The following is a 12,601-nucleotide window of genomic DNA, read 5'->3' as shown; positions in this document are numbered from 1 at the left end:
AAGCAAGGAAGTTGGACAATGTTCTGTTATGATCCATAAGGTTTCCACTGACTAATTTTTGAAAGTAGATGTCCAGGCCTTTTCCCTTGGTCTGACTTAGTCTGAAAGCTCCATTGAAGCCCGTCTACTATGGGTGATCCTGCTGGTATTTGAAACATGAGTGGCGTAACTTCCAGAGTCACAGCAACACGCAAGTCACCACTGTACAACAAACTGACAGACAGGTGGTAAACACAGCAATTAAATGTAACCAAATAGGAATTTTTAGCCTGGATAGAAAGTCAGAGTGGGCCTTAAGACTTAGTGCATCTGTTCTTGGGGACTGGAATGATGAGGTTGATAGAGGGGAAAGTTCTAGGCATAGCCTATATTTTAAAATGAAAAAGCCCTCAGATCCCCTGGCCCTGGCTCCGTGGGCATTCTCTGGGGGAAATTACTCTGTATGTGGGGTGTGTGTGTGTATGTGTGTGTGTGTGTGTGTGTGAGTGAGTGAAACAAAGAGCCATCCTATGGAAGTACAGCCTACCATGATATGGAGCTACTATAGTTGAACTTAACTTTGGAGGAGAGAGATTTCTTCTTTCATCCCTGTAACCAGGAATCCAGTGGCAGACCAGGAATCCACGGGATGCCCCAGTCACTGAAGGTCTTTCCTTCAGTTGGCAGGGATCACACTGTACCTAGCTTCTGGCTCATCAGTGTTTGCTGCGTGCCTATGTCCCGATCACCCGTGGCTCTTAGACTTCAGTATGCAGTGCACTAGAATCACCTGGAGGGCCTGATAGGGCACAGATTGCTGGGTTCATCAGAGACCTTCTGGCTCAGTAGATCTTGGGAGGCTGCAGGAATTTTCATTCCTAAGAAGATTCCAAGTGGTGGTAATGCTGCTGGCTAGGGGCCCACACTTTGAGAACCACTTACTCATAATGTCCATCACAGGACAAGAATGGCATGGGAGTGTTTGGACTACTTGTTTAAGAATGACACCAATTGACAGTGATAGCAAACAGAGCTGAAAATCAAAAAACTCCTGGCCTGGTGGGCAAGATGAGTGGTTTCCTCTTCTTGAGACCTTGTTCTTTTGTTAGGTGTCATCAAGTTGTCTCTGACTCAAAGCAGCCTTATGTACAACCGAATGAAACACTGCCCAGTCCTGTGCCACCCTCACAATCATTATGCTTTGAGTCATTGTTACAGCCGCTGTGTCAATCTGTCTCATTGAGGGTCTTCCTCTTTTTTGCTGACTGTCTACTTTACCAAGCATGATGTCTTTTTCCAGGGGCTGCTCCCTCCTGATAATATGCCCAAAGTATGTAAGATGAAGTCTTGCCATCCTAACCTCTAATGAGCTTTCTGGCTGTACTTCTTCTAAGAGAGATTTGTTCATTCTTCTAGCAGTCCATAGTATGTTCAGTATTCTTTGCCAACATCATAATTCAAAGGCATAAATTCTTCTTCCATTTTCCTTAGTTATTGTCTAGCTTTCACATGCATACAAGGCGACTGAAAACACCATGGCTTGGGTCAGGCGCACCTTGGCCGTTAAAGTGACATCTTTAGTTTTTCGCACTTGACAACTTCCCAATCTTTTCTCCATTTATGTTGCTTATTGGCTCTGTTGTGAGGATTTTTGTTTTCTTTATGTTGAGGTGTAATCCATACCAGAGGCTGTAGTCTCTGATCTTCTTCAGTAAGTGCTTCAAGTCTTCTTCACTTTCAGCAAGCAAGGTTGTGTCATCTGCATATTGCAGGTTGTTAATGTGTCTTTCTCCAATCCAGATGCCACTTTTTTTGTGTTTTTGAGGTTGGTGGAATGGTTGCCAGATGAAGTAATATATTTGTTATGAATTCAATTGTGTCCCACAACAAGATATGTTGAAGTCCCAACCCCTGTACCTACGAATGTCACCCTGTTTGGAAATAGGGTTTTTCTTTTATTATGTTAATGAGGCATACTGGAGTAGGGTGAGTCCTAAACCTAATCTCTTCTCCATGGTGTCTTATAAAAGGGAAAACAGACATAGAGGGTTACACACAGAGGGGGTCGGGGGGAAATGCCATCTGAGGATATGTATACAAGTCAAGGAACCCCAAGAAACACCTGGACTTTCCAGAAGCTGAAAGAGACAAGGAATGATATTCTCCTGGAACCAACAGAGCATAGCCTCACCGATGCCCTGAATTTAGGCTTCTAGCCTCCAAAACTATGAGAAAATGCACTTCTGTTCTTTAAAGCTACCCCAATTGTGGTGTTTTTCTTATGGCAGCACTAGCATGCTAAGACATTATTTATCACCATACACAGGCATATGACATATACCAATTTTTTTCCAGACTACTCAATGATTTATTCACTATGAAAAATAATCAGGCTGTCTTAAACAAACAAAAGCCTGTTGCCATTGAGTCAGTTCTTAAGTTCCCTAAAATTGTAACCTTTTGAAGTAAACTGATGAGAATTAGTGAAGCCTTTTACTCTTTTCATGCAAACCAACATTTTTCTGGTTATAGAATGAATATCCATGATCCCAGTTTACTTTTGCTCTGTTTTTCTAAAGATGGACTCTTTAGTCTTGATTTTCTATTATTTTTTAAACAGATCATCGTCAGTTCTTGAAAGTTGTCAGAGCTCTCTCTATGTGTTTTGTAATTCTCTAAGTATAATAAATTAAGTTACCCATTTGCTGATTTTCTCATCCTGCATTCAGTTTGTCATGTGAAAAATTTTCTGTTTTATTTTTTACCAGTTACAGATACGAGACTTACTGTTTTTTTGTTTTTAAACCTTTAAAAAAAAAAAAAGGTTTCAAATTTATCAAAGAATTGCAAAGATAGTACAGAAAGTTCCTATATGCCCATGTGCTAATTCTAATTCTAATGCTAATTTCATCTATCTTAAAAACTCCCTTGTGCTGCCCATTTGTAGTCAATTCCTCCCCAGCCCTAACCCCCGGCAACTACAGATCTGTTTCCCTATCTACAGCTCTGCCTTTTCCAGAATATCACATAAATGGAATCACATTGTAGCCTTTGGGGACTGGCATCTTTAACTTAGCAAAATGCACTTAACGTTCTTCTAGATTGGTGCATGCTCGTATCAATGGTTCATTCCTTTTTAAGTAGATGGACCTGTTTGCTTATCCATTAACCTGTTGAAAGACATCTAGGTTGTTTCCAGTTTGGGGTCACTATAAACATTTGGGTAAAGTTTATAATGTGAATGTAAGTTTTTAATTCACTTGAGTAAACGCCTAGGAGGGTCATTTAACTTTAAAAGGAACTGCCAAACTATTTTCCAGTGTGGCTGTATCTATTTTCATTCCCCTCCAGCAGTGAATGAGAGTTCTGTAGCTCTGCATCCTCCTTAACACTTGGTGTTGTCAGTTTTCTTTATTTTAGTGATTCTAATTGGTGTGTCATGGTTATCTTCTTGTGGTTTTTAAATTGAATTTGCCCAATGCCCAGTGGCAGTCCCTGGGTGGTGCAAATGGCTAGCACACTAGGATACTAACCACAAAGCTGAAGGTTCGAGACTACCCAGAGGTGCCTTGGAGGAAGGCCTGGCAATCTACTTCTGAAAAATCAGCCATCGAATACCTTATGGATTACAGTTCTTCTCTAACACACATAGGGTCACCATGAGTTGGAATTGACTTGACAGCAACTTTATTTTTTCCTTTTTAGCGCCTAATGATGTTGAGAATCTTTTCATGTGCTTGTTTTTCACTTGCATATCTTCTTCGGCACAGTGATGAAGAGCTACGGTGAGCTGTGGCTGCTAACCATAAAGGTGGGCAGTTTGAATCCACCAGCTGCTCCTTGGAAACTCTATGGGGCAGTACTACTCTGTCCTATAAGGTTGCTACGAATTGGAATCACCTTGATGGCAATGGGTTTGGTTTGTTTTTTTGTCTTCTTCGGTGAAGGACCTGCAAATCTTTTGCCCATTTTTAAGTTTAGACCTTTGTTTTCTTATTGCAGAGTTTTAAAATTTCTTTATATATTTAGATATAAGTCCTTTGTCAGGTATGTTGGGAGGTACAGTGTCCCTCCATCATAAATTCACAAAGGCCAGACACTCACTTTTCCAGGTTTGTGGCAGGTAGTTAGGACATTGCAGGAGACCCAGGCTTGATTGATCAAATGCATTCACCCCAGACTTTGAAATGGCCCCTAGTTAGTAGTGCATAGAAGCCTCAGTCATGGAGACTGCATTGTGGGTGGTAAAGGCAGTAGTGCCACTGGGGCCGGTGTTCAGCAGGCAGGGTTAGCAGAGGCAGCAGGGCCACCTGTGTCAGCCAAAGGTCAATGACAGTGGCAGTGGTGAGCTCAGAGGATGGGCCCTATCTGCTGCCCACTCCCCTTTGTCATGATCTATTTTCCAAACCTTGTTCTCTAGCTTTCACATGGTGACCCCATGTGTGTCAGAGCAGAGCTGTGCTTCGTAGGTTTTACTTTTCAATGGCTGACTTTTCGAAAGTAGATAGCCAGGCTTTTCTTCTGAGGTGCCTCTGGATGGATTGGAGCGGCCAATCTTTCAGTTGGTAGCCAAGAACTTAACCGTTTGCCCTTATGAGCTATATATGGGGCACAGAGAAGACAGACAGAGGGAGACTAGGACAGAAGGGTAATTGGGGAGAATCCAGCCTGTGATGAGCCGTTCTGCACACATCTGTAGGCAAAGTCTAGGACCCAAGTCAATGTGAAGCCTCTTTTTCTTCCTGCTTCATCTTCATCACATTTTCTTTCAGCAGGTCTCCAACCTGGGGACTAGAGTCCTTGCACAGCTCCACCACTAGCCCGTATTGCCCTTTGTTGATTCAATCACAAAATCCTTCTCAGATGATGTTTGTGTGTACAATATTGCCAGTGAAGGAACCAAAAAACTGGGTGAAAAGAAACTAATTCAATATTTTTCTTTCTTATTCTTAGGTTATTTCCCTGATTTTTAAAGGAAAAGTTCTCCTGTAAGTCTTCTTCAGTTGAAAACGCCTGCCTGTCTTTCTCTGGTTATTTGCACTGTATCACTCAAAGTCAGTAGGCATTATATAAAACTTTCCAACGATTCTCCTGCTTTCCCCCATCCAAATAAATAAACAGAATATATGGCATTTCCAACAAAGGCAGAGGGACAAGACATCCCATTTCATGCTTCAGCAATCTGACTAAGGAAACATATATAGATTTTTCTTCCAAATGCCTTTAGGTTATAAGACAAGTTGATTAAGGCTTCCCTTTAAACCCCGCTAGAGAAATAAATAGATGAGGGAGTGTGCCTAGCCTTAAAGAGAAGGAGCTTATGTCTAATATTGACTCTTCTAATCAGTTTGACATAAAACATATTTCTCACAGATGTGGCACTCCAGCTCATCTTGTGTGCAAGAGAGATGAAAGCCATGTGGATTTCAGTTTCCTGTTAGCTGAGAATAAATTAAATCGTGTTCCTTTCTCCTCTTTACCACTCCTTGGTGGATTCAATTTTCATGTAGACATGTCTGATTTTTTTTTTTTTAGGGAGGAGTTAATAAATTGCTCTTTTCCTTTTACCATGCTGATGTGATTCTTGTCTTTCCTTCCCCCTCACCCCCCCACCCCCGGGTAAATAATACAGTGGGAAAACAAAATGAGAAGACAATCATGGGTTGTGATATTAGTTTGACCTATGAGAGGACACAGAAGAACTGACCATAAATCCTGATAGTCCACTAAGCAGAATGGTTTCCAGAAATTTCCAAAGGGTAGGGTTGTCCTTTTTCCAGGTTTTGAGTAGGTTTTGTGGTGGCACAGTGATTAAAAGCTATGGCTGCAAACAAAAAGGTCAGCAGTTTGAATTCACCAGCCACTTCTTGGAAACCTGATGGGGCAGTTCTGCTCTATCCTATAGGGCCACTAGGAGTTGGAATCAACTCAATTGCAATGAACAGGTTTGATTTTTTGGTATTACAAAAGTTAAGGTAAAGCTAGTTACCGTAGCAGATAAAATGTGATAATTCAGTGGCTTAGCAGAAAAATAAATTTATGTTTCACTCACGTAAAGTTTAACCAGCAGTGGGGGGGGGGGAGGGGGGCAGGTCTGCTCAAGCTCATTTAGGAATACAGACTGATGAGGTCTCTCACTTCCAGCCTGGGGATGGGGGAAGAGAGAGAGTAAAGAACCTCAAGGCAGACTTTATGGGACAGGCCTGGAAGCGGGGCATTTCTGCACTGCTTCTGGCCAAACACTGTCACATGGCCTAGTTGTTGTTGTTAGGTGCTGTCGAATCAGTTCTGACTCAGAGCAATCCTGTGGGCAACAGAATGAAATACTGCCCGGTCCTGTGCTATCCTCACAATTGTTGCCACACTTGAGGCCATTGTTGCAGCCACTGTGTCAGTCCAACTTACTGAGGGTCTTACTCTTTTCCACTGACGCTCTACTTTACCAAGCATAATGTCCTTCTCCAGGGACTGATCCCTCCTGATAACATGTCCAAAATATGTGAGATGAAGTCTCACCATCCTTGCTTCTAAGGAGCATTCTGGTTGTCCTTCTTCTAAGACAGATTTGTTCTTTCTTTTGGCAGTCCATGGTATAGTCAATATTCTTCAACCACACCACAATTCAAAGGCGTCAGTTCTAGTATTCCTTATTCATTGTCCATCTTTCGCGCGCATGTGAGACGATTAAAAACATGATGTCTTGGGTCAGGCGCACCTTTGTCCTGAAAGTGACATCTTTGCTTTTTAACACTTTCAAGAGGTCTTCTGCAGCAGATTTGCCCAATGTAATGTGTCTTTTGGTTTCTTGACTGCTGCTTCCATGGGTATGAATGTAAAATAAAATCCTTGACAACCTCAATCTTTTCTCTATTTATCATGATGTTGCTTGTTGGTCTTATGGAGCTGGGAAATATCTTGTTAACTGTGGGCCCAGGAAGAAAGTGCTAACTTGTCCATGGTTTCTCTGGAAGAAAGAGAACTTTCATCTGAGGCCATTTGGGAATTTGAGCCCCAGATAATCATTATTATATTATAATTTTCATAGTCTGTGTTTTATCTTTCATGGATTTTTTTTGTTGGCTTCATTTTGAAGTCCTATTTTTAATCATATGATTTAAAATTGTTTTTACTTGTTACCATACTACCAACCCATTTCCACTGGCCTATCCTATTTCTAAGCTGAATTTTAATTAATCTTCTAATCAGCTGGATTATGCCCCGAAGAAAATTTCTCCCATGTTAAGTAGATAAGTGTGTTTTCTAAGCCCTTACATGCCTTAGAACATTTTTCTGTTGTCTTGACAACCTGACTGTGTCAATTCTTAGAAAACAGGGGCGTTGGCTGATTCTCATATATGGGCAATCTAAAACATTAATTTCCTGTTTCCTGAACTAACACAAATAAAGCAAGTGAATGTTCCTGATAAACGTCCATGCCCCCTTCTCCAACAGCATAGTTACCTTGTTAGAAGAATAACCAAGAAGAAAGTAAGAATAGTAGGTAGAGCGTATTTACAGAAGATAAGCCTGATCTCCTTGCTTGGGAATTTACAGAAAATCCTGCATCTTATAAAAACATTTGAAACCATGAGACGATTTATTTAGAAATTGTTATCCACTATTCTAAGAAGATGCTGGCAGTTGCCAATATACCTTGTGGAAACTTCTGGTCAAAACACTTGTTAGTTGGCTAAAAATATTCAGTCAAGAGAGCTTTGCTCCCACTTAAGGGAAAAAAATGTTGTAGGATGTATAAATCTCATCATGCTGTATTCACATTGCTCCTGCTACTCCACGTTGTATTTTTTTAGAGACACTTTGTTTTGTTTGGGGAGCTGGATAGTGGTGGCTATCAAGTCCCAGATTTAGTGAAAAAGAGTGATGAAAGCCAGGCCTGGCTGATTCTTTTTTTTCACTAGAGCAGATCCCTTAGCAGAAAGTGAAAGCGTATACAGATCAGGAGAGGTTCCTTGGGTGGTGCAAACGGTTTGTACTTGACTAATAACTAAAAGATCGGCAGTTCAAATTCATCCAGTGGTGCCGTCGAAGAAAGACCTGGTGATCAGCTTCCATAAAGCTGAGAAAATCCTATGGAAAAGTTCTATAACATCATGATTCAAAGTTGACTCAATGGCAACGGGTTTCGGTTTTTTGTTTTTTTAAATAAATAAGAAAAGGTCCCTAGGTGATGCAAATTGTGCTTGGCTACTAAATGAAAGGTTGGCAGTTTGAATTCACCCAGTGATGCTACAGAAGAAAGATCTGGCAATCTAATTCCATAAGATCACAGCCATTGAAAACCCTATGGAGCACAGTTCTACTCTAAAACAGATGTGGTCACCATGAGTCCGAATCGACTCTATGGAACAGGATAGACAAGGAACTAGAAAATACTGCATATTTGAAAGAATATTTGATTTATTTTAAATTTATCATTTTGTTGCATTTCCTAATCGTATTTTCGTGTGTTATCTATGACAGATGTTAAACGTTGTCTGTAATGTCTACAAGTCTGTATTTGTAGATGTACTTTGACATAATGTTTGACTTTTAAGTTGTACTCTGTGAGATCAAGCTTTTTCACTGTAGGGTCTAAAATCTCTTGTCTTATCTAGAACCATTAATAGAAATTCTGAAGAGTTCAAATTGCCTTTTGGTTCACAACTTGAAAGATTAATGACTATTCCAACTTTTCTGAAAATGTCCAGCATATGGAGTTAATTGCTTCTTATGAGCCTACCTGACCGTGGTGAATGAGGTCAGCAGAGTCTTAGAGGAATCCTGGACTTGAATTTAGCTCTGGAGTCAGTGATGGCTACCTATGGAAGATGTCCTTTTCTTAAATCAAGAGCTGGCTTCCTTGTCTCCTGCTGACTCTCCTCTGAATGCTTGCTCTGAATCTTCTTCATTGACCCCTCTTCCTTCACTAGCCTCTTTGATTTTAGGGTGTTACAGAGATCAGTCCTTTCCTTCTTATTCTATGCCTCCTCTCTGGAACAATCTTAGGTACCGCCATGATTTCAGATTCCACCTGTAAAGTAAGGACTCTTCAAATCACCATTTACATGGAGATCTCTCTCCTTACAAAGTTCTCCTTCAGACTTTTGCTTATCACAATACTGGCATTTTAAAGCTAATGTTGTTGAAGGTGGTAGGCAGAGGATGAGGACTGACATTCACTTGTATTGCTTTAGAAAAAAATCCTTTCAGAGGACAATTTGGCATATCTATCCAATTTTAAATGGACATTTCCTTTGAACCAGTAGGTTTACTCTTAGAAATATGTGCCAGGAAATCATCTTAAAGAAATCATTGAACACGTGGACCAAAATGTATTTACAGGGGTGGTGTTATATTTTTTGTAATATCAAGAAAGGGCAGAATCTTCTGAATTATGGGATGTATGTGCAAGATATAGAAGGTAGCTATTAAATGGTCATGTGTATTTATTTATAGAGACATAGAAAGTTGTTTCTGATGAATTATTAATACGAGAGGGCAGAGTAGAAAAAGTACATTGCGGATATTACCATCCAAATTTTATAAAAATATGTTTCAGCATAAAAAACATATGCAAGTTGTACAACAGAACGTTAACTGTAGTTTTCTCTAGGTGGTAGGGTTGGTAGTGATTTTCTCATTATCATTGACTGTATTTTAACATTGTTCTTTAAAATGTACAATCTGTATATTTATACAGTAGGTATGCATTGCTTTTATAATTGGAAAAATAAAGTTATTTTTATTTAGAAAAATCAATGAGTTGTTACTTTATTTTTTTAAGTTTTTTATTGTGCTTTAGATGAAGGTTTACAGAACAAACTAGTTTCTCATTAAACAGTTAGTACACATATTGTTTTACGACATTGGTTAACAACCCCACAACATGTCAACACTTTCCCTTCTCAACCTTGGGTTCCCTCTTACCAGCTTACCTGTTCCCTCCTGCCTTCTAGTCCTTGCCCTTGCACTGTTGTGCCCCTTTAGTCTTGTTTTGCTTTACGGGTCAATGAGTTGTTACTTTAAAGAATGTCCACAGGTACTTTGCAAAAGTACAAAAAATAATCTGTCCATGCATTAACATTGCCCAGATGATGTCTAGCTCTAGCCCAGGCCTTTCGTGTGCTCTAGTTTATTTACTCAACAAAAGGTTGTTGAGCCACTATGATGTGTCACCACTCTATCTAACAGCCTGTTGATGTTCTTCACTAGGATGACCCATATGCATGTGAAGTCATTATGTCTAAAACTACATGTACTGTCATGTATTGAAATAGGTCTCCTCTTGTATTCCCAGTCTTGGATAAGGGGATCTCCATATACCCAAGTGGGAAACCTGGGAATACCTGTGGAGGCCTCCACTGACTTCACCCACCACATTGAGTAATGTAAAAGACCTATGGCATTACTATTTCTTACAACACATCCTCTCTTCTCCATTCCCTGCTCCTCCACCCTATCTAAGGCCCCATCATTGCCTTCTTAAAAAAAAAAAAAAAGTCACCGTCCAGTCGATTTTGACTAGTAGTGACCCTATAGGACAGAACAGAGCTGCCCCATAGAGTTTCCAAGGGTGGCCTGGTGGATTCAAACTGCCAACCTTTTGGTTAGCAGACAGAGAGAGCTCTTAACCACTATGCCACCAGGGTTTCCATTGCCTTCTTAGGTTGCTGCCATTTTCTCCCGTACACCTATACCATTCAACTTGTAATACCCTAGAAGCATTGTAAAGGCACCAGGCTTTTCATAATTGTTTAGCCTGTCCCTCTCCCTCCCATTCTTTCTTCCTACTACTTTGTCCACTGAGAGATCACGTAGCCAACTTTCAAGACTTGGTTCAATTGTCATCTTCTAATATCTATCTTGGAATGGGCAGATCTTCCTTTGTGGTCCCATGGGTCTCATAATAATGATGAATAACATTGACTGAGCTCTCATTACAGTCCAAGCACCATTCTAAGTGCTTCACCTGTTTCAAGTCATTTCATCATTACAACAACCCTATAACGTGGATACTACTATTATCTACATTTTACAGGTAAATAAGCTGAGGTTTAGAGAGTTTAAGTAATTTGCCCAAGGTCAAACAATTAATAAGAAGCAGATCCAGGATTTGAAGCCAGTCAGGCTTGAGAGCCTGCATCCTTACCTCTAAGCATGGAGATTATACATATATATATATATATATACATATATATAAAATGTGTGTGTATATGTGTGTGTGCATACAGTCATAGCATAATATTATAGCATAATATCTTACTGGAGCCCTGGCGGCAGAGTGGTTAAGAGCTCAGCTGCTAACCAAAAGATCAGCAGTTCGAATCCACCAGTAGCTCCTTGGAAAACCCACCAGGCAGTTCTACTCTGTCCTATAGAGTCGCTGAGTCAGAATCCACTCAACAGCAACAGGTTTGGTTATTTGGTTTTATCATCTTACTACATTTTCTTTTCTATAAATATCTGTGTCTTCATTCCACCAAAACCAAACCCATTGCCATCGAGTCTATTCCTACCCATAGCGACCCTACACAACAGAGTAGAACTGCCCTGTACGGTTTCCAAGGAGTGGCTGGTAAATTCAAACTGCCGACTTTTTGGTTAGCAGTCAAATGCTTAACCATTGGGCCATTATGGAGGGCACATAAACAACCTCAATAAAGATTTGGTGATTAATTGGTTAATTAGTCAATATTTCTAGAATGGAATAATATGTTTGTTTTTCATGGTCACTTTCTATTCCTATTAATATTCATTAACATACAAAGCAATTAGCTCACTACAATTCGGCTTATTGAGTCAAAATTTAGCTTTTCCATATTTTTCTCCTCTATGGATAAAAGATGAAATTTAAGACTCCATAGCTGGAAAGAGTCCATGGATATTTTTCACAAATGCTGCAAATTAACTCACTGTCAACGTCTTTACCTTGGAAACCAAATCAATACGCACAAATTTTAGCTGCATTGTTAAAATTCAAATCAATTGCCAAACAATTAAAGGGAACATCTGGTTATTTTGTTGGTCATAATGACCAAATCAGTTGACTCTGAATACAGTCCAAATAGAATAATAAATCTGATTCAACAATAGCAACAAAAGGTCAATTTACTATATTGGTTAAGAACATTGAAAAACAGACTCACTAGGTTTCCTTAGGAAAACTGTAATAATAAGGACTAAGGACTCTTCTGGCTCTGAACATCTACAATTCAATGAATAATCCTATTATCTCCACTACAAGCTTTCAGATTCCTATTTAGATGTCATACTCTACTTTTGCTGCAATTTATGGGTACTTTTAATTTCAAACATGTGAAATCTTTCATCTTAAAGAGACATGCGTTATATACTTGTTTTAGTATACCTCAGGGAGCGAAGCCAATGGGCACTGAAGATTCAATTAGCAGTAGTGAGGATGGTGATTAAAAAGCTAGAATCGTCTGGCTGATTCATTTGGTCTCTTTTCATCTAATTTCTTACAGGCTAAATGTAGCTTGAAATAAAGTTTGTTTTAAATAAGTGTTCAATGCTACCCAGCCAAGAAAACACATTTTTCAAATGTGTTCCCTTTTGTATACGGAAAAATTCAGGATCAGCTGTCCACGATGAGTGAACTGCT

This window comes from Loxodonta africana, chromosome 13, assembly GCF_030014295.1.
Source record: "Loxodonta africana isolate mLoxAfr1 chromosome 13, mLoxAfr1.hap2, whole genome shotgun sequence".
NCBI lineage: Eukaryota > Metazoa > Chordata > Mammalia > Proboscidea > Elephantidae > Loxodonta > Loxodonta africana.
The sequence above is the reverse complement of the archived record's forward strand: the minus strand, read 5'-3'. Positions refer to the sequence as shown.